The 23,934-nt window shown below is 42.8% G+C and overlaps 1 long non-coding RNA gene across 5 annotated transcripts; it reads left to right on the forward strand.

Moving 5' to 3' along the window:
- The first annotated feature begins 2,667 nt into the window (after window positions 1-2,667).
- On the forward strand, window positions 2,668-8,667 carry LOC135512362 (uncharacterized). Of its 5 annotated transcripts, none has more exons than XR_010451401.1 (5): window positions 2,677-4,557; window positions 5,695-5,755; window positions 6,153-6,415; window positions 6,625-8,233; window positions 8,368-8,667. It is a non-coding gene; the product is annotated as an uncharacterized LOC135512362 (long non-coding RNA). The 5 variants fall into 5 exon arrangements; XR_010451402.1 differs by having other exon boundaries at window positions 2,878-4,557; window positions 6,153-6,236; XR_010451405.1 differs by having other exon boundaries at window positions 2,668-3,414; window positions 5,695-6,415.
- Window positions 8,668-23,934: the final 15,267 nt, after the last annotated feature.

A 23,934-nucleotide genomic window follows, 5' to 3' on the forward strand; every position in this document is an offset into this window, starting at 1 on the left:
GACCTGGAGCCAGTGGGTCTTGCGACGAATATGTAGCGAGGGCCAGCCGACTAGAGCATACAAGTCGCAGTGGTGGGTAGTATAAGGTGCTTTAGTGACAAAACGGATGGCACTGTGATAAACTGCATCCAGTTTGCTGAGAAGAGTGTTGGAAGCAATTTTGTAGATGACATCGCCGAAGTCGAGGATCGGTAGGATAGTCAGTTTTACTAGGGTAAGCTTGGCAACGTGAGTGAAGGAGGCTTTGTCACGGAATAGAAAGCCGACTCTTGATTTGATTTTCGATTGGAGATGTTTGATATGGGTCTGGAAGGAGACTTTGCAGTCTAGCCAGACACCTAGGTACTTATAGGTGTCCACATATTCAAGGTCGGAACCATCCAGTGTGGTGATGCTAGTCGGGCATGCGGGTGCAGGCAGCGATCGGTTGAAAAGCATGCATTTGGTTTTACTAGCGTTTTAAGAGCAGTTGGAGGCCACGGAAGGAGTGTTGTATGGCATTGAAGCTCGTTTGGAGGTTAGATAGCACAGTGTCCAATGACGGGCCGAAAGTATATAGAATGGTGTCGTCTGCGTAGAGGTGGATCAGGGAATCGCCCGCAGCAAGAGCAACATCATTGATATATACAGAGAAAAGAGTCGGCCCGAGAATTTAACCCTGTGGCACCCCCATAGAGACTGCCAGAGGACCGGACAGCATGTCCTCCGATTTGACACACTGAACTCTGTCTGCAAAGTAATTGGTGAACCAGGCAAGGCAGTCATCCGAAAAACCGAGGCTACTGAGTCTGCCGATAAGAATATGGTGATTGACAGAGTCGAAAGCCTTGGCAAGGTCGATGAAGACGGCTGCACAGTACTGTCTTTTATCGATGGCGGTTATGATGTCGTTTAGTACCTTGAGTGTAGCTGAGGTGCACCCGTGACCGGCTCGGAAACCAGATTGCACAGCGGAGAAGGTACGGTGGGATTCGAGATGGTCAGTGACCTGTTTGTTGACTTGGCTTTCGAAGACCTTAGATAGGCAAGGCAGAATGGATATAGGTCTGTAACAGTTTGGGTCCAGGGTGTCTCCCCCTTTGAAGAGGAGGATGACTGCGGCAGCTTTCCAATCCTTGGGGATCTCAGACGATATGAAAGAGAGGTTGAACAGGCTGGTAATAGGGGTTGCGACAATGGCGGCGGATAGTTTCAGAAATAGAGGGTCCAGATTGTCAAGCCCAGCTGATTTATACGGGTCCAGGTTTTGCAGCTCTTTCAGAACATCTGCTATCTGGATTTGGGTAAAGGAGAACCTGGAGAGGCTTGGGCGAGGAGCTGCGGGGGGGCCGGAGCTGTTGGCCGAGGTTGGAGGGCACTGCGTTCATCCACCTCTGGCCTGCTCGCCTCCCTACCACTGAGGAAGTACAGTTCCCGCTCAGCCCAGTCAAAACTGTTCGCTGCTCTGGCCCCCCAATGGTGGAACAAACTCCCTCACGACGCCAGGACAGCGGAGTCAATCACCACCTTCCGGAGACACCTGAAACCCCACCTCTTCAAGGAATACCTAGGATAGGATAAGTAATCCTTCTCACCCCCACCCCCACCCCCTTAAATGATTTAGATGCACTATTGTAAAGTGGCTGTTCCACTGGATGTCAGAAGGTGAATTCACCAATTTGTAAGTCGCTCTGGATAAGAGCGTCTGCTAAATGACTTAAATGTAAATGTAAATGTTGGAGTAGCCAGGCGGAAGGCATGGCCAGCCGTTGAGAAATGCTTGTTGAAGTTTTCAATAATCATGGAGTTGTCGGTGGTGACCGTGTTCCCTAGCCTCAGTGCAGTGGGCAGCTGGGAGGAGGTGCTCTTGTTCTCCATGGACTTCAGTGTCCCAGAACCTTTTGGAGTTGGAGCTACAGGATGCAAACTTCTGCCTGAAGAAGCTGGCCTTAGCTTTCCTGTTGCATATCGCGGGGACTGTTCGATGCTATTGCAGTCCGCCACAGGATGTTTTTGTGCTGGTCGAGGGCAGTCAGGTCTGGAGTGAACCAAGGGCTGTATCTGTTCTTAGTTCTGCATTTTTTGAACGGAGCATGCTTATCTAAAATGGTGAGGAAGTTACTCTTAAAGAATGACCAGGCATCCTCAACTGACGGGATGAGGTCAATGTCCTTCCAGGGTACCCGGGCCAGGTCGATTAGAAAGGCCTGCTCACAGAAGTGTTTTAGGGAGCGTTTGACAGTGATGAGGGGTGGTCGTTTGACTGCGGCACCGTAGCGGATACAGGCAATGAGGCAGTGGTCTCTGAGATCCTGATTGAAGACAGCGGAGGTGTATTTGGAGGGCCAGTTGGTCAGGATGACGTCTATGAGGGTGCCCTTGCTTACAGAGTTAGGGTTGTACCTGGTGGGTTCCTTGATGATTTGTGTGAGATTGAGGGCATCTAGCTTAGATTTTAGGACTGCCGGGGTGTTAAGCATATCCCAGTTTAGGTCACCTAACAGAACAAACTCTGAAGCTAGATGGGGGGCAATCAATTCACAAATGGTGTCCAGGGCACAGCTGGGAGCTGAGGGGGGTCGGTAGCAGGCGGCAACAGTGAGCGACTTATTTCTGGAGAGAGTAATTTTCAGAATTAGTAGTTTCGAACTGTTTGGGTATGGACCTGGAAAGTATGACATTACTTTGCAGGCTAACTCCTCCCCCTTTGGCAGTTCTATCTTGACGGAAGATATTATAGTTGGGTATGGAAATCTCTGAATTTTTGGTGGCCTTCCTGAGCCAGGATTCAGACACGGCAAGGACATCAGGGTTAGCAGAGTGTGCTAAAGCAGTAAGTAAAACAAACTTAGGGAGAAGGCTTCTGATGTTGACATGCATGAAACCAAGGCTTTTTCGATCACAGAAGTCAACAAATGAGGATGCCTGGGGACAATCAGGGCCTGGGTTTACCTCCACATCACCCGCGGAACAGAGAAGGAGTAGTATGAGGGTGCGGCTAAAGGCTATCAAAACTGGTCGCCTAGAGCGTTGGGGACAGAGAATAAGAGGAGCAGGTATCTGGGCATGGTAGAATATATTCAGGGCATAATGTGCAGACAGGGGTATGGTGGGGTGCGGGTACGGCGGAGGTAAGCCCAGGCACTGGGTGATGATGAGAGAGGTTTTATCTCTGGACATGCTGGTTGTAATGGGTGAGGTCACCGCATATGTGGGAGGTGGAACAAAGGAGGTATCAGGGGTATGAGGAGTGGGACAAGGGGCTCCATTGTGAACTAAAACAATGATAACTAACCTGAGCAACAGTATACAAGGCATATTGACAATTGAGAGAGACATACAGCGAGGCATACAGTAATCACAGGTGTTGAACTGGGAAAGCTAGCTAAAACAGTGGGTGAGACAACAGCTAATCAGCTAGCATAACAACAGCAGGTAAAATGGCATTGACTAGGCAACAGGGCCGACAGATAAAACAAACAAGCAGAATGGAGTACCGTGATTAATGGACAGTCCAGCGTGCATCAGCTATGTAGCCAAGTGATCAGAGTCCAGGGGGCAGGGGGGCTGGACTGGCGAGTGTTATCCAGGTTAAAAAACTAACAATGACTAAATAGCTTGTAGCTGGTTAGCTTCTGGAGGTTCTTGAGTGTGTTCTAAAAATTAAAAATAATAGCGATTCCGTACCACATTGGGTGAGGCAGGTTTCCGGAAGGTATAAACAAATTTTAAAAAATCGGGAAGAGATAGAAAGTACATATGGGCCACTGCGTGTTTGGGACGCGGCGATGCAGACGGTTAGCAGGCCTGTGCTAACAAGCTAACAGATTAGCAGGCCTGTGCTAACAAGCTAACAGATTAGCAGGCCGGGGTAAACAAGGTAGTAGTTAGCGGACCTGGGCTAAACAAGCTAGCAGTTAGCATGCCGAATTAGCAAGCAAGGAGATAGCGAGGGCTAGAGAGTTAGCCTTTGGAGGACGTCACGATGAGGTGAGTCTGTTTATTCCTCTTCATGCAGTGACATCGATAGACCGGTCGTGGGTCCGGGTATTGTAGCCCAGGAGTATGCTATGAGCACAGGAGCTCTGGCCGGGCTAGCTTCAAGCTACGTGGGTGGAAACGCTGACCAGGAGTAATCAACCAGGGTTGCGGTTTAGCTCGATAGCTAGTTGTGAAAATCCAGCTGAAAGATGTTCCGTTTGCGGTGGGAATCCGGGGTAAAAAAAAAAAAATAGGTCCGTTATGCTCTGGTTAGCGTCGCGTTGTTCGAACTGGCGAGAGCTTTCCGAGCTAAGGGTTAGCTGAAGACCGCTAGCATAGCAGGTGGTTAGCTGGCTAGCTTCAGTTGAGGGGTTCTGAAGTAAATATAAATACTTTAGGAAAAGTAGCTACATTGGGTGAGGCGGGTTGCAGAAGAGTATTTGGAAGCGAGCGAAAATGTTTTTAAAGATATGCGAAGAAAAAAATCTTTAAAAAAAAAAATATCTAAAAAAAAAATATCTAAAACGAAAAAGAGACGATATTTACAGAGAGACGATACGACAGGACGACTTACTGCTACGCCATCTTGGACAGTACGTAAGTGGTGTTAAATGTATTTGGATAAATTAATCATATAATGGGTTTCTACATTTTATAAAGTAAAAATGTATAATGGGTTATTAGCGTTTAACTTGCTAGGCTAGGTTGAGACTTATTATGGGCAGAGCATGATAAACAGGGCCAGCCCAGTTATTGTGAAAGTTGATCCCAGAAAGAGACTCTAGTCTCAAGAGCTACCTTAGAAAGGATGCTCCCTCCAAAGTTTCTCTTCCCTTCTGAATTGGCAGATGTATTTTATAAATTCAGAGCATTTACATGTCAATCTTAAAATAATAGACATTTAATAAGTGGGAAGCAGAAAGTGAATATCCAACATAAATTAGTAATAAATATTCATTGGTAACATTGTCAGGGTAGACTAAAATTATAACAATGCCTTCCAATACGGAGTAAGTTATCATGTTTGTTTTGTTTTTAAACCTTGCAATAGGGGTAAAAGCAGATCATTGTTTGAGAGTGATCCGGGTGTATTAGCAGTAGAGATTGAGAAGGTCTTCCTATTGGGTAGAAGGGTCCTAGTGGCTTTCAGATTGAACTCTAATAATGCAATATCTTAGTAATTTGAAGAGTAAATGGTTCAATACAAGGTCACATGATGAACAGAGGGATTAAGCATTGGGACTGATATTAAAGTAGAAGCCACAATCTGGTGTTTGGGTTAGAGATACGTTTCCTGTGGAACGATAGATAGCCGCTAGTACTCACTGAACTCAAACAGGCTGAAAGTGACATAGTGGGGAAATTTGGGACAGAGGTATCTTATTCAATTATTCATACATTTTTTGACTATTTCCAATTATTATTACTATTATTATTATTATTACAATTCTATAGTTTGGGTTACACCAATGATTTAAGTAAGAAGGTAATGTCACCTAAAACAATAATCTGTTTCCGTTATGTGTCTGAAGTATAATTCTGTATACACATGGTTTTATAAACTCTTCCTGCCCAATATTTAGCAAACTCAATTAAGCTGAAGTATTTTTAGGACTGATTTAAGATGTGCAAACTAAGTACATATTATTTTCTTTTCTCCATGACTGATGTTATGTCCGCTACCAACTTTATTTTACGTGTTTATCAATGATTCTGTATCTCTCCCATTGAAAGGCTTCCTGAGGCAGGTGCCTTAGGAGAGCAGTCATTGAGATCCAGTATAAATATTCTATTGGTAAGAATTTTACTGAAAGATCCAATGTAAACTTGATACTCAACATTTTGGAATGTTTGAAATATCTTTAAATAATGTCTGAGGCAAAAGGAAAGAAACACTCACTTAATAGGGTTGACTGACCCCCTGGTGAGGCCTGATCACCCTTACCAGAAAGGCTAAGAATATTGGGTGACATTTAAATTAGGAAGAAGTTTATAATTTAGCATTTGTCCTATGTGTGATTCGGACCACGAGAAGGACAGAGAGCGAGTGCTGCCCCTAAATGAGGGACATCTGTTTCTAGTATATTTTACCATTAACCTTATGGGATACAATTATTTCCTTATGGAGTTATCAAGAGTTGTAATTCTAATTTGATTTTGTTATTCTAATTTATTTATTTTTTACTTAACAGGCAGTGTTGTTTTTTTTGGACGCATGAATCACAATATGAGTCATGTGTCCAAAGGGGGAATTACCAATCCCCTGGGACCCTTTGGTAAATATGCATATTGTTTTGTTCACATGCCTGCCTATATAACAAATGTGTCTTGCTGTTGTTGTTTTCTTTGCTTTTGTTGTGCTTCAATAACAAATCTCACCAGATTGGGTCTGCTGGTTGGTCGGGATTTCTCCCTAAGGATTAGCCCACTAACTCCCTAACCCTGTAACTCTGCGGTGAGATCCCCAAGATGATAGAGTATAAACCAATTTGGTGAAAATAATGGTTTCAACTGTGTGTTATTCTTTTTGACATTTGTTTTAGAAATCTGTATTAAGAATATTGGTAGTAGTAATAATTTGTCATACAGTGAATAATTTGTTTGGATTTCCTGGATCAGAAATGCCCTAAACTAAACGGTTGTTCTGGTCTGTCCTCTCTCCAGGTTCTGGCGAATGTGACCACAGATGGTATCTAAATACATGGAAAGGATAATTTGACCGAGAACAGTGGGAACCTCACCCCCTCTAACTAGCTGAAGTAATGGCGACAATGGCATTCACTATGGTCCTTCACCATTTTACGTGACACCTGAGTCCGAGCCAGCAACTTGTACACAGCATCCAGTCAAAGCTATCAACTGCCTTTTCTCTCAGGAGTGTGACATGAGTCCACGTGGAGTGAGCATGGAGAGAGATCCCGTCCAAATTTCTCTCATGCTGCTGGTGTACAGGTAGGAAAATGAACAATACATAATGATCCATAAAGGACAGAGGTGGCTCAGGTGAGAAAAATCGGGACATTATTAAGGGGCCATCCACTTTGAACATGTGCCATTGGAGGGTGAACTGTAAAGCTCCAGAAACTGAAGAAACGCCACAAGGCTGAGTGCCGTGAAGGAGGGGGGTGGTCAACCGTGACTGTAATTGATTTAGGCTTGTCCAAAATTGTTTATTTGGGGTCCCAGGTTGATGATGGTCTGCACACTGCAAATATTTAAAGTAATTTAGACTAAGAATGCGCTGAGATACCAATCTGTCATTACCACAATGATGGTTATTGATGAGAGTACTGACAATACCGATGTAGCACAGTTGTGTGTGTATATGTCTGTTATTTTCATGGAAATTACTTTAAAGAAGAGCTACTGGCACTGATTCCCCTCGAAGGACACACTACCGGGGACATCCTATTCACAAAGCTGGAAGAATTGTTTACGCAGCATGGACTGTCATTTGAAAGTCTACTTTGTGGTCTCCGACGGGGCTTCTGCTATGGTGGGCAGACACAGGGGCCTGGTCAGCAGGTTGAAGGAAATCGCCCCACAAATGAATGGCTTGCATTGTCTCATCCATCAGACTGTGCTGTGTGTCAGACTAAACGGTGAGCTAAAGGATGTGATGGATAAAGTAATGAACATAATCAACTTTGTCAGGGGGACATCAAGTACACACCATCTTTTCTGCAAGCTTGTGACAGAATCAGAGGAGGCCACCCACTATGATCTCCTGCTTCACAACAACGTGCGCTAGCTGAGTAAAGTAAAAGCTCTAGAGCAATTCTGTAAGCTGTATGACCAGGTTGTGGATTTTGTCAGAAAAAGCTAAATGAGGGCAGCAACGGACCACATTAGTATTCTGGAAATTGAGGGATTCCTCTCTAATGTAGCTGTTTTGGCTGACCTATTATGTCACTTAAATGGGTTAAATCTGTATTTACAAGGAAGAGGGAAAACAATTGTGGACATGGTGAAAAAACTTCCAAACAACGAGCCAAATCAGGGATGCATTCAGGAGTGCTGAGTCGTTGTGTGCATTTTGGGTGGCATGCTCAGAGGAATACAGCACAATAAAGAAACTTGCATTATGTGCTAACAATTTTTGGATCGACTTACACCTGCGCGTCCTAATTTTCCTCTGAACGCAGTAAAGACTCATGACAGGAACCGGCTTTCACATAAGTCAATCGAGGACTGCCTGCGCATCAAAATCACAACCCTCTCACTCGACATCCACAAGATCGTGTCCGAGGGGAAATACAACTTTTCCCATTAAGTAAGTAACTTAGTAGCCTATATGATTAATTATTAAATACTAACATTATTGTGATTATTATTATTGTCAGTGCTTATCCATGGCTATTTTAGGTCTCATGCTGACAGTATTTTCTGTCTGTTTTGTCGTTACAGGAGCAGGTTATCCCAAGACTCCCGATACAGACATTGACTTATTTTCTTTAAATTATTGTTTTATGTAGGATGTTACCTTGTTGGCCAGTTGCAATTGTAAGTAGGCCAAATGCATTTAAAAAAAATCCTATTTCTATTAGGCCATTTTTCTTCTTGTGAAAGATGCTGTTAAGCCTCATAACTTAACTCGCTGAGATAGGCTATTTTATATGGGCCTTGGCTCTGAATAAATAAGACTACAATTAAGCCCTCTTGTTGTTTGTAAAGTCAAATTAAAATAAAGATTATTGTTGAAATGAATTACTCGACTGGTGTCGTTTTTCTCTGTATGTTGCTTGGTGCCACTTGCGTAACAAGTTAGCTATATTTTCAGCACCAGGTGCTGTTCACCTCCCATTGATTGTGCTGTGGAAGCAGCTTTACATTTCAGCACCTAAAAAAAAAAAACGGTCCGCTGCCTGCTTTATTAGTTGACTGTCTCCTGCATTCTCTCTCATCATGAAGTTCAAATGTAACTTTTGCATTAGTTAGGTAGGGTCACTTCCTTCATGGGACATTGCATTTGGGACTTTTTGCATCTCAGTTCCAAGATAAGGAATGAGCGTTACACCGAGGCCTGTACTCTGGAGCGCGATTGAGGTGGAGGGTCCTTAATGGTCTGGGGCGGTGTGTCACAGCATCATCAGCATCATTGCAGGCAATCTCAACGCTGTGCATTACAGGGAAGACATCCTCCTCCCTCGTGTGGTACCCTTCCTGCAGGCTCATCCTGACATGACCCTCCAGCAGGACAATGCCACCAGCTATACTGTTCTCTCTGCGCGTGATTCCTGCAAGACAGGAATGTCAGTGTTCTGCCATGGCAAGCGAAGAGCCTGGATCTCAATCCCATTGAGCACGTCTGGGACCTGTTGGATCGGAGGGCTAGGGCCATTCCTCTCAGAAATGTCTGGGAACTTGCAGGTGACTTGGTGGAAGAGTGGGGTAACATCTCACAGCAAGAACTGGCAAATCTGGTGCAGTCCATGAGGAGGAGATGCACTGCAGTAACTAATGCCACTGGTAGCCACACCAGATATTGACTGTTACTTTTGATTTTTGACCCCCCCCCCCCTTTGTTTAGGGACACATTATTCAATTTCTGTTAGTCACATGTCTGTCTCAGTTACTGAATCTTGTTATGTTCATACAAATATTTACACATGTTAAGTTTGCTGAAAATAAATGCAGTTGACAGTTTTGCTGAGTTTATATACAAGGTGGTGTCAGAGGAAGGCCCAAAAAAGTCTAGGTCCAAAAGCCTCCTTAACAGCTTCTCCCCCCTTGTTTTTACACTGCTGCTACTCGCTATTTATTATCTATGCATAGTCACTTTACTACTACCTACATGTACAAATGACCTCGACTAACCTATACCCCTGCACATTAACTCAGTACCCCCTGTATATAGCCTCATTATTGTTATGTAATCTTATTGTTTTACTTTTTTATTTTAGTTTTTACTTTAGTTTATTTAGCAAATATTTTCTTTACTATATTTCTTGAACTGCATTGTTGGTTATGGGCTTGTAAGTAACCATTTCACTGTAAGGTCTACATGTGTATTCGGCGCATGTGACGACAAATAAAATGTATTTAATCAAATTTTATTTGTCACATACATGTGTTTAGCAGATGTTATTGCAAGTGTAGCGAAATGCTTGTGTGTACGTCGAGGAACTTGAAGCTTTCCACCTTCTCCACTGCGGTCCCGTCGATGTGGATAGGGGGGTGCTTCCTCTGCTGTTTCCTGAAGTCCACGATCACCTCCTTTGTTTTGCTGACGTTAGGTGGGAGGTTATTTTCCTGGCACCACACTCCCAGGGCCCTCACCTCCACCCTGTAGGCTGTCTCGTCATTGTTGATAAGCAAATAGCACCCCCATATCCACATCAAGCCTACTACTGTTGTGTCGTCTGCAAACTTGATGATTGAGTTGGAGGCATGCGTGGTCACAGTCATGGGTGAACAGGGAGTACAGGAGGGGCTGAGCACGCATGCTTGTGAGGTCCCAGTGTTGAGTATCAGCAAAGTGAAGGTGTTTTTTCCAACCTAAGCAAATTGAAGTGGGTCTAGGGTGTCAGGTAAGGTAGAGGTGATAGGATCTTTGACTAGTCTCTCAAAGCACTTCATGATGTCAGAAGTGAGTGCTACATGGCAATTGTCGTTTTGTTCAGTTACCTTCGCTTTCTTGGGTACAGGAACAATGGTGGACATCTTGAAGCATGTGGGGACAGTAGACTGGGATAGGGAGAGATTGAATATGTCCGTAAACACTCCAGCCAGCTGGTCAGCACATGCTTTGAGGATGCGGCTAGGGATGCCGTCTGGGCCAGCAGCCTTGCGAGGGTTAATACACTTAAATGTCTTACATCGGCCACAGAGAATGAGAGCCCTTGGTAGTGGGCCGCGTCGGTGGAACTGTATTATTCTCAAAGCGGGCGAAGAAGGTGTTTAGCTATTCTGGAAGCAAGACGTTGGTGTCCGCGACGTGGCTGGTTTTCCCTTTTATAGTCGGTGATTGTCTGTAGACCCTGCCACATACGTCTTGTCTGAGCGATTGAAATGCCACTCTATTTTCTCTCTATGCTGACGTTTTGCCTGTTGATTGCCTTGCGGAGGGAATAACTACACGCTTTGCATTCGGCCATATTCCCAGTCACCTTGCCATGATTAAATGTGATGGTTCTTGTTTTCAGTTTTGCGAAAATGCTGCCATCTATCCACGGTTTAAGGTTAGGGTAGGTTTTAATAGTCACAGTTGGTACAACCTCTCCTATCCACTTACTGATAAACTCAAGTCAACGTATCCGTGTATTCATCAATATTATTATTGGAGACTACCCGGAACATATCCCAGTCTGATCAAAACCATCTTGAAGCGTGGATTCCGATTGGTCAGACCAGCGTTGAATTGTCCTTAGCATGGATACTTCCTGCTTGAGTTTCTGTCTATAGGAAGGAAGGAGCCAAATGGAGTCGTGATCAGATTTGCCGAAAGGACGGTGGGTGAGGGCCTTGTAGGCGTCCCGGAAGTTGGAGTAGCAGTGGTCGAGTGTTTTAGCAACGCAAATACCACAATCAATGTGTTGATTGAACTTCGGCAGCCTTTTTCTCAAATTTGTTTGTTAAAATCCAAACCTACAATAAATGCGGCCTCAGGATATGTGGTTTCCAGTTTGAATAAAGTCCAGTAAAGTGCTTTGAGGGCTGTCATGGTATCAGCTTGAGGGAGGATAAACCAGGCTGTGACTATAACCAAAGTCGGCATTTGATTTTGAGGTATTCTAGGTCGGGTGAACAAAAGGACTTGAGTTCCTGTATGTTATCACAATCACACCATGAGTTGTTAATCATGAAACATACACCCATGCCATTCTTCTTCCCGGAGAGGTATTTTTTTTCATGTCTGCGCGATGAACAGAGAACCCAACTGGCTGGATGGACTTAGACGGTACAGTCGTGGCCAAAAAGTTTTGAGAACGACATAAATTCATTTTCAAAGTTTGCTGCTTCAGCATCTTTAGATGTTTTGTCAGATGTTACTATGGAATGCTGAAGTATAATTACAAGCATTTCATAAGTGTCAAAGGCTTTTATTGACAATTACATGAAGTTGATGCAAAAGAGTCAATATTTGCTGACCCTTCTTTTTCAAGACCTCAGCAATCCACCCTGGCATGCTGTCAATTAACTTCTGGGCCACATCCTGACTGATGGCAGCCCATTCTTGCATAATCAATGCTTGGAGTCTGTCAGAATTTGTGGGGTTTTGTTTGTCCACCCACTTCTTGAAGATTGACCACAAGTTCTCAATGAGATTAAGGTCTGGAGAGTTTCCTGGCCATGGACAAAAAACATTGATGTTTTGTTCCCCGAGCCACTAAGTTATCACTTTTGCCTTATGGCAAGGTGCTCCATCATGCTGGAAAAGGCATTGTTCGTCACCAAACTGTTCCTGGATGGTTGGGAGAAGTTGCTCTCAGAGGATGTGTTGGTACCATTCTTTATTCATGGCTGTGTTCTTAGGCAAAATTGTGAGTGAGCCCACTCCCTTAGCTGAGAAGCAACCCCACACATGAACGGTCTCGGGATGCTTTACTGTTGGTATGACACAGGACTGATGGTAGAGCTCACATTGTCTTCTCCGGACAAGCTTTTTTCCGGATTCCCCAAACAATTGGAAAGGGGTTTCATCAGAGAGAATGACTTTACCCCAGTCCTCAGCAGTCCAATCCCTTTATCTTTTTGCAGAATATCAGTCTGTCCCTGATGTTTTTCCCTGAGAGAAGTGGCTTCTTTGCTGCCCTTCTTCTCCTCCAAAAGTCTTGGCCTCACTGTGCGTACAGATGCACTCACACCTGCCTGCTGCCATTCCTGAGCAAGCTCTGTACTGGTGGTGCCCCGATCCCACAGCTGAATCAACTTTAGGAGACAGTCCTGGCGCTTGCTGGACTTTCTTGGGTGCCCTGAAGCCTTCTTCACAATTGATCCGCTCTTCTTGAAGTTCTTGATGATGAGCTTCCAGTCTGTTATTCGAACTCAATCAGCATGACAGAGTGATCTCCAGCCTTGTCCTCGTCAACACTCACACCTGTGGTAACGAGAGAATCACTGACATGATGTCAACTGGTCCTTTTGTGAAAGGGCAAAAAGGCAGTGGAAATGTTTTTTGGGGGATTCAGTTCATTTGAATGGCAAAGAAGGACTTTGCAATGAATTGCAATTCATCTGATCAGTCTTCATAACATTCTGAAGTATATGCAAATTGCCATCATGCAAACTGAGGTAGCAGACTTTGTGAAAATTAATATTTGTGTCATTTTCAAAACTTCTGGCCACGGCTGTATATCCCGAGAGTGCAATGTGTCCATGTAAAACAAGGTATGTTACAATCCCTGATGTCTCTCTGGGAAGAAATCCTCACCCTGAGCTCATCGACTCTATTATCCAGAGACAGAAAATTTCTATTTTTATATTAGGCAAGTCAGTTAAGAACAAATTCTTATTTTCAATAGGTTAACTGCCTGGATCAGGGGCAGAATGACAGATGTTTTTTTTACCTTGTCAGCTCAGGGATTCGATTTTGCAACCTTTCGGTTACTAGTCCAATGCTCTAGCCACTAGGCTACTTACCGCCCCAAGATTGGTGAGTATTGTACTTTGAAGCAGTGGGTGGTTTGCGCGCCTCCTAAGTCGGACTAGAAGACTATTCCGAGTACCTCTCCTCCGCCAGCAGTGTTTTGGATCAGCCTCTGGAATCAGTTCAATTGCTCTGAGGGGTCGAACAAAGGATTCGGGATAGTTGTATTCCTGGTCGTAGTGCTGGTGTGTTCCCGCTGTTCTGATATCCAATAGTCCTTCCCGGCTGTATGTAAAACACAACTATTCTGGGCTAATAATGTAAGAAATAACACATAAAAAGCTAAATATTGCAAAGTTTCCTAAGCGCCAGAAGTACGGCAGCCCTCTTTGTCGGCACCATTTTTCATTATAAACTTGATCCTACACTTTGCTAACTCTTGTTAAACTGCTCTTTTGATTAAATTGGTTTTATTATATGTTTACATTTGCTTCAGGTGTGTTTTTTTTTTATACTGAAAGTTGACATTGTATGGAGTATGACATTTCAAATGATAACTTGAAGCATAAAGGACATTTTCCAGTTGGTTTTGGCTCAGTAAAACCAAGTAAAACACCAATCCCTGTTCTAATTTCAACAATGTTTACCAATGTGGCATGTCTGGTATTGTTTGTAGTAAATATCACTAATTTGTACCCCTGGTCTCAAACTCAGTCATATTTTTTATCTATGTTCAACTTCAGTACCAAAATGTTCTGGCTGCTCCCATAGGATATAGTAATTACAAAAGGGCACAATACTGAAAGTAGGGCTTAGGTTTAAAAGCTCTCATATGGTGTTTCTCATTAGAATTTTGGTGGGCACTATGCTGGTCAAAGGGTCCAAGGCCAAAATACAGCTGGATTATGAATCAGAATGTCATGGGAATTTTCTACCATAATTATTTTGACCAGGATAACAGAGGACACGCTGCCTGATGCCTCTGGATCTGCAGATAGATACAGAGAAGCTGTTTGCTCAACACTCACCAGACAATTGGTGTTGGCAACTCTGTGGTATTGGGAATGACACCCTTCAAGTACGGAGCAAATGTCCAAATTAATTAAATGCCCTTAATTTGCATTGTGAATGTTGCTTTGATGGCTATGATCAACGGTAGGAATGTAAGCGTGGTAATGTATTTAATTACAGCAGCAGTATTTTTAGGATCCAGCAGACAGGAGTATTTCACCTTGAATAACTGAGCAGCCCAAATGGGTAGGGGCAGGGTGCAGGGGGTTTAGGCTTGAGATCCAAAGGCCAATTCACGCAAAATGTGCCCTTAATCCAAATTGAGCAGCTTGAGTGCCATTACTCAGTGTTGAAGTCATTAAACCCACAACCACATTTCTGAAATGTTTTTCCTGCTGTGCTCTGCTCACTACTATCAACCGAAAGTGCAACACATCCTCCTGAATATGAACACAGAGCAGTTTACAAGCTACTGTACATGTGAAAATATGACACCAGAATTGGATGGCCATACCTTCGATATAAATAAATAAAAACACTAGATCTGAAGTTTGACAAATATGAGAGAGAGTGGACTATCTTTAAACTTGCATTGGAAACACTTATGACATATGTATGAATCATAACAGATCATGGAAATGCACCAGTCTACACATTTTATGAGTGCTATCAAAACTGTGACAATGCATCTTGATATGGCCTATAGTGGTGACAGACTGTACTGTCAAACAAAGCTGAGAAAGAGAGTGAAAGACTACTGGAGATGAAGCTTCAGCCAACTCACTGTAGTTAGCCAGTACATTTGTTTCAGTAACGTTTTACTGACATTGGTTTAAAGCTTTTATGCATTCTTTGAATGAGATTTGACTTAACTGTGGTACAATCGTATACAGTCCACAGTGCTATGGAATAAGTATTTATTGGACACATATATGAACACCTACTTGAGTAAGTCTTTGTCAGAGCTAACAAGCCACAAATGAATGACATGTTGTTCCTAAACTCAATGGAAAAAATATACAGGGCACTGGTGGATCTCCACACATCTGCGAATGATATCACTGAGTTGTGACAATGCATCTTGATATAGCCAATAATGGAACATATTGACTTCTGTCAAACATTATTGCATTATTGTTGAAAACATATATCACTTTGATCAGCATTATGCCCTATTAGAAAATGTCTATTAACATCTGTTTCATTGGTAGTAATACTTGATGCAACTAAAGATGCATAAATTCATGTTCTCCCACCTAAGTTACTAAAATGCCCTACTCTGTGGTCTCCCCTCACATCATCAACTGACTCCAACATGTATAAAAAGCTGATTCTCATCAACACCCACCTGTTACCACATCACCCCTGTACACCGGGAATACAACACCATCATTAAGTTTGCAGACGACAACAGTGGTAGGCCTGATCACCGACAACGACGAGACAGTCTATAGGGAGGAAGTCAGAGACATGGCCGGGTGGTGCCAGAATAACAACCTATCGCTCAACGTAACCAGGACTAAGGAGATTATTGTGGACTACAGGAAAAGGAGGACCGAGCACGCCCCCATTCTCATCGACTGGGCTGTAGTGGAGCAGGTTGAGAGCTTCAAGTTCCTTGGTGTCCACATAAACAATGAATTATAATGGTCCAAACACATCAAGACAGTTGTGAAGAGGGCATGACAAAGCCTATTTCCCCCTCAGCAAACTAAAAATATTTGGCATGGGTCCTAAGATCCTCGAAAAGGTTCTACAGCTGCGACATTGAGAGCAACCTGACTGGTTGCATCACTGCCTGGTACGGCAATTGCTTGGCCTCTGACCGCAAGGCACTACAGAGGGTAGTGCGTACGGCCCAGTACATCACTGCAGCTAAGCTGCCTGCCATCCCAGGACCTCAACACCAGGCGGTGTCAGAGGAAGGCCCTAAAAATTGTCAGACCCCATTCATCCCAGTCAGACTGTTCTCTCTACTACCGCATGGCAAGCGGTACCGGAGTGCCAAGTCTAGGACAAAAGGCTTCTCAACAGTTTTTACCCCCAAGCCATAAGACTCCTGAACAGGTAATCAAATGGCATTCACATAACTCTTAGATTTTCCACGTGGATCGGGATATTGGAAATTTTATCAAATTTTACTGGAGGACAACTTATTTTTAACTAAGACAAAATAATTTATAACTGAATTTTTCCAGTGTAATATAGGTTGAGCAAATCCCCTTATTGTTTGGGATACTTTTAAATGTACCTTCAGGGGTCATTCAATTCAATATTCATCAATAATTAAAAAGCAGTTTCTGGCTAAAGAAACGAGACTAACAAGGGAAATCCATGAACTATAAGTACAGGTAGATAGCAATAAAATCGATACTACAGAGATACAAAATAAGTTAGTGGAAAAACAAAAAAAGCTTGAACTTATTCAAGAACAATCTAATGTAATCTATTACAAAAATAAAGCAAACTGGATGGAATATACAAAATTCTTCCTGAATTTCCAATACAGGAATGCTAACAAAAAGAATTTGCAGAAAATCGAGTGTTTTATGATTCTCCGAATGATATTTTAAGAGGAAGCTAATTATTTTAGGCAGATGTTCTCTTTTCCATCTCATCCTCTCCCAATGAATGAAGATTATGGTAAGGAATGCTTTCCAAGTAAAATAAAAAATGGAAAAATAACAAATGTACAGAAAGATCAGTGCAATGGCCAAATTACAGAGGAATAACTTTTTGAGGCTATTAAATCCTTCCAGTCTTGAAAAACCCCAAGGCTTGATGGCATACCGGTAGAGGTATATAAAGTATTTTTTGATATACTTAAAGCTCCATTGTTAGATGGTTTTAACTATTCTTATAGAAATGGTAGTCTCAGGTACTCAGCAGGAAGGTCTGATTTCTCTATTAATTAAACAAGACCCAGATGGCATATATAAACACCCGGTCTATCTAAAAAACTGGAGGCCCCTTGCACTTCAACACTGTTGTGTTGCAAAAATACTAGCAAAATGCATAGCACTCAGACTTTAAAGGGTTTTGCCAGGTATTGTTCATCCTGATCAGACAGGGTTTTTACATGGACGATACATTGGAGACAATATACGACAACTACTAGAAATAATAGAACATCATGAAACATATAAGAAGCCAGGAATGGTATTTATAGCACATTTTGAAAAGGCTTTTGATAAAGTAAGACTGGATTTTATTTATAAATTCCTGGATTTTTTTCAATTTCAGTAATTATATTATAAAATGGGTAAAAATAACGTATAGCAACCCCAGGTGTAAAATAGTAAATAACTGCTCCTTCTCAGATAGTTTTGAATTGTCAAGAGGAGTTAAACAAGGGTGTCCGCTGTCACCATATCTATCTATCCATTGAAGTGCTAGCTATTAAAATCAGATCCAATAACAACATTAGAGGATTAGAAATCCAAGGCTTAAAAACAAAGGTGTCCATGTATGCCAATTACTCAAGTTTTATGTTAAGTCTGCAAGCTAGATCACAGCAATGTCTCATTAAAGATCTAGATAACTTTTCTGTACTCTCTGGACTAAAACCTAATTATGACAAGTGTGCAATATTATGTATTGGATCCTTAAAAAAATACAACTTTTACATTACCTTGCAGCTTACCTATAAAATGGGCTGATGGTGAGGTAGACATACTCGGTATTCATATCACAAAAGATATAAATAAGCTCTCCACAAGGAATTTCAATAGAAAACTCATAAAAATAGACAAGATCCTGCAACCATGGAAAGGTAAATACCTGTCTATTTATGGAAAAATTGCCCTGATTAACTCCTTAGTCCTATCTCAATTTACTCACAAACTTATGGCGCTACCTACTCCTGATGATTCATTTTTCAAATCATATGAGCAAAACATATTTCGCTGTATCTGGGACACTAAACCAGACAAATTAAAACGAGCATATCTATATAATGAATATTAATTGGATGGGTTGATATTATTACATATAAAAGCACGAAACCTCTCTCTGAAAGCTTCACTCATTCAAAAGTTTTATTTGAACCCTAAATGGTCCTCAAGTAGATTAATAAGAAAAGCTCATCCATTGTTTAAAAATGGCCTTTTTGCCTTTGTGCAGATTGCCATGTCTCATTTTTGATTAATTGAAAATGATACTTTTTTCAAAGTATCTGTCTTTTTCAAACAAGCATTGCAGAACTGGCTCCCCCTGAAAAGATAGAGGAAATATTATGGCTGAACTCAAATGTGCTGGTTGATAAAAAACCTGTATTTATGGGAAAGATGTTTGAAAGGGGTATTTTGTTCTTAAATTTATATTGTAAATTGTAATGGTAGAGTTATGTCCTTCATGGAGTTATCATAATTGTACGGGAAGGTCTGCTCAATCCAAGAGTACAACCAATTGATTACAGTATTGCCCCCCAAAATAGAGGAGGCGGGTGGCTGCAGGAGGAGGTAGGGAACTGGTCTGCCCAATATAAAGGATCAAAACTGGCGGAGGAATAAAAATAGCATAAATAGGAAAGTATATCAGTTTCAGATTGCAAAATAGTTGGGAAGAGATTTTTGATGTACCAATTCCATGGTACAGTGTGTATGAGTTGATATCTAAAACAACGCAAGATTCAAGACTTCGTGCTTTTCAGCTAAAATTATTATACAGAATTCTTGCCACCAACAAAATGTTGAATATTTGGGGCATAAAATCATCAAAGCTCTGCAGATTTTGTTGTGAGGATACAGAATCAATATACCATTTATTTTGGTATTGCCCTCAGGTAGCCTGTTTCTGGTCTCAGGTTCAGGAATGGCTGAAAATGCATAGCATTGATCTAAAATTGACCCTAGAAATAGTACTGTTAGGAGATCTGGAGAAACCGGGTCAGTCAATTACTAATATACTAACACTCTTAGTAGAAGTATTTATCTTCAACACGCAACCTGTAGATTCTATTCGATTAGATAGATTGAAATTGTACGTTAAACACCATAGCACAGTTAAAAGATATCTGTTGCGTAGAAACACAAAGTGGGTGGCCAGTAGAGATGAATGGGATGGGCTGAGGGAAACTGAGGGTTGGTATGTGGAATTGGAGACAAGTGGGAGTGGAGTTGCTGTGTGAGAGAGAGAATGATGGTCAAAAGATAAAGGGGGGAAGAAAGTCAAAATAAAACATAATAAAAGTACTTTTGAATGACACTAAGTGGCAGTGTTTTTACAACTAATGCCGGTTGGCCTGAGGCTGATGCCATGCAGGTGTTTGTACACATGCATATACACACACTCTCATTCAAATAAACACACAAAAGAACACACACATACATGTAGTAGTGCCAGACATGCACACAAATATACAGTGCCTTGCGAAAGTATTCGGCCCCCTTGAACTTTGCGACCTTTTGCCACATTTCAGGCTTCAAACATAAAGATATAAAACTGTATTTATATGTGAAGAATCAACAACAAGTGGGACACAATCATGAAGTGGAATGACATTTATTGGATATTTCAAATTTTTTTAACAAATCAAAAACTGAAAAATTGGGTGTGCAAAATTATTTGTTGTTGATTCTTCAACAAAAAAATACAGTTTTATATCTTTATGTTTGAAGCCTGAAATGTGGCAAAAGGTCGCAAAGTTCAAGGGGGCCGAATACTTTCGCAAGGCACTGTATAAAGTAGGCATTGCTGTTATGATTTCAGTTGTCCTTGATGTCCTTTGTTATAAATGTATTTATTCTTTGCATTGTTGTTTGCTGTTTTCTTCTGTCTTTTCCTTTTGTCTCTTTAGTTCATTCTCTTGGTTGTTGGTGCATTGGGGGTTCTTGGGGGTGGGGAGTGGAAATAATTGTAAAAACAAAAATCATCTATGGGGGCTGTGGGAAGGGTCTCGAATGGTTGAGGGAGAGCTATTGGGGAACTGTGTGGGGATCTTGAAAGGTTCGGGTTTCACAAGATTGTGATCATGAAAAAGGAAACTACGACATATATTTTATGTCACTATCATGCACATGTTCCCTCACACATAAGTATGGCTCTGTTCTGGAAAGACTGATACATGTTTGATAGTGTCTTGATGCTGTATTGTTTGTCCTTCATGTTCTAATACTTTAATGTTACCCCTTCCTTGTGTTTCTTGTAATAAATAAAAAAATAAAAAAGTGGCTGGGATTTCCTCCACTGAGTACACCATCCTCTTCACCCGAAACACTTCCACCACTTCCACCGTCTGCTGTCTGCACCACAGCTCCCTCTGACCACAGTTTGTTGCGTAGGCCAACCAGACTCATTGCACATTTGGGTGGAAGTTAGATTAAATCAAACACAACTGAGAACACACATCAACTTCATAAAACATTTAACACACATGCTCTACCCATAATATGAGTATTATGACGAGAGAGCAGGGTAAACCACCTGACACACACACACACACACGGATTAACATAAATACAACTCATAAGATTCTCAGTGCAGACTTGAAGCCTTTCTATGTGTCTGTCTGTGTGTGCTCATCCATTCCTTTGCGTGCGTGTTACCTGTAGGAAGTGGTCTAGCAGCTGCATCAGCTCCATGTCTATGGATGTTCTTCTCTACCGAATGTGAGGGATTGTAAGGAACTGTATTTCTGCATCTAGCGTCTCTATGGAGATTGAAGATTGTACACACAGAGTCAAATACAAAGTAAATTTAGTTAATCACATATTACACATTGTCCCTGACCCTCTCTAGAAAAACAGAGGGAAATGTGTCATTGTACTCTAGTACAGGGGTATTCAACTCTTACCCTACGAGGTTCAGAGCCTGCTGGTTTTCTGTTCAACCTGATAATGAATTGCACCCACCTGGTGTCCCAGGTCTAAATCAGTCCATGATTAGAGGGGAACAATTTAAAAAGGCAGTGGAACTGGCTTTGAGGTCCAGAGTGTAGTTTGGGGGTTCTATTATATACAAAGCCATAGCTTGCAAGGCAGAGAATGGCAGAAGTGTTGTGACTGTCTATATGTGTAGTGTCACTGTCAACACTACCAGGTTCAATATCACCCACACTGTAGATGCAGCAATTCCTTTCACCCATTCTCCTCGAAGGGGCTGTAATGGAGCAGGTTGAGAGCTTTAAGTTCCTCCACATCAACAACAAACTATGCCCTCCCAATCCCCCCTCCCCAACCCCTCTTTTTACACTGCTGCTACTCTCTGTTTATCATAGCATAGTCTCTTTAACTATACACTCAGCCCACTCAATTGGGCTGACCAACCAGTGCTCCCGCACATTGGCTAACCGGGCTATCTGCATTGTGTCCCACCCCCAACCCCTCTTTTACGCTACTGCTACTCTCTGTTCATCATATATGCAATGTCACTTTAACCACATCTACATGTACATACTACCTCAATCAGCCTGACTAACCAGTGTCTGTATGTAGCATCGCTACTTTTATAGCCTGTCTTTTTACTGTTAGTTATTTCTTTACCTACCTATTGTTTACCTAATACACTATTGGTTAGAGCCTGTAAGTAAGCATTTCACTGTAAGGTCTACACTCTTGTATTCAGTGCACGTGACAAATAAACTGATTTTGATTTGTAGAGGTGGCCATACACAGGAATACGCAGTATGCCCACCCATTTCTCTACAGGTATACTCACCTATACTCACTAATTACCATTGAGAATAATTGAATGATTGAACAATCTATCTTAATGCGCACAACGCATCACCGGGGGCAAACTACCTGCCCTCCAGGACACCTACACCACCCGATGTCACAGGAAGGCCATAAAGATCATCAAGGACAACAACCACCCGAGCCACTGCCTGTTCACCCCGCTATCATCCAGAAGGCGAGGTCAGTACAGGTGCATCAAAGCAGGGACCGAGGGACTGAAAAACAGTTTCTATCTCAAGGCCATCAGACTGTTAAACAGCCACCACTAACATTGAGTGGTTGCTGCCAACATACTGACTCAACTCCACCCACTTTAATGATGGGAATTGATGTACAGTACAGTGCCACTGACACGGCCTGCAACGGAAACATGCGGTCTCTCCTTCACTGCAGCTGAGAAGAGTAAAACATTTAAACGTGTTAACCCTCTCAAGGCTGCAGGCCCAGACGGCATCCCCAGCCGCGCCCTCAGAGCACGCGCAGACCAGCTGGCTGGTGTGTTTACGGACATATTCAATCAATCCCTATACCAGTCTGCTGTTCCCACATGCTTCAAGAGGGCCACCATTGTTCCTGTTCCCAAGAAAGCTAAGGTAACTGAGCTAAACGACTACCGCCCTGTAGCACTCACTTCCGTCATCATGAAGTGCTTTGAGAGACTAGTCAAGGACCATATCACCTCCACCCTACCTGACACCCTAGACCCACTTCAATTTGCTAACCGCCCAAATAGGTCCACAGACGATGCAATCTCAACCACACTGCACACTGCCCTAACCCATCTGGACAAGAGGAATACCTATGTGAGAATGCTGTTCATCGACTACAGCTCGGCATTCAACACCATAGTACCCTCCAAGCTCGTCATCAAGCTCGAGACCCTGGGTCTCGACCCCGCCCTGTGCAACTGGGTACTGGACTTCCTGACGGGCCGCCCCCAGGTGGTGAGGGTAGGTAACAACATCTCCTCCCCGCTGATACTCAACACTGGGGCCCCACAAGGGTGCGTTCTGAGCCCTCTCCTGTACTCCCTGTTCACCCACGACTGCGTGGCCATGCACGCCTCCAACTCAATCATCAAGTTTGAGGACGACACAACAGTGGTAGGCTTGATTACCAACAACGACGAGACAGCCTACAGGGAGGAGGTGAGGACCCTCAGAGTGTGGTGTCAGGAAAATAACCTCACACTCAACGTCAACAAAACTAAGGAGATGATTGTGGAATTCAGGAAACAGCAGAGGGAGCACCCCCCCTATCCACATCGATGGAACAGTAGTGGAGAGAGTAGCAAGTTTTAAGTTCCTCGGCATACACATCACAGACAAACTTTATTGGTCCACTCACACAGACACCATCGTGAAGAAGGCGCAGCAGCGAGAGCATCCACAATCGAGAGCATCCTGGCGGGCTGTATCACCGCCTGGTACGGCAACTACTCCGCCCTCAACCGTAAGGCTCTCCAGAGGGTAGTGAGGTCTGCACAACGCATCACCGGGGGCAAACTACCTGCCCTCCAGAACACCTACACCACCCGATGTTACAGGAAGGCCATAAAGATCATCAAGGACATCAACCACCCGAGCCACTGCCTGTTCACCCCGCTATCATCCAGAAGGCGAGGTCAGTACAGGTGCATCAAAGCTGGGACCGAGAGACTGAAAAACAGCTTCTATCTCAAGGCCATCAGACTGTTAAACAGCCACCACTAACATTGAGTGGCTGTTGCCAACACACTGACACAACTCCAGCCACTTT

Source organism: Oncorhynchus masou, chromosome 24, assembly GCF_036934945.1.
Source record: "Oncorhynchus masou masou isolate Uvic2021 chromosome 24, UVic_Omas_1.1, whole genome shotgun sequence".
NCBI classification, from domain to species: Eukaryota; Metazoa; Chordata; class Actinopteri; order Salmoniformes; family Salmonidae; genus Oncorhynchus; species Oncorhynchus masou.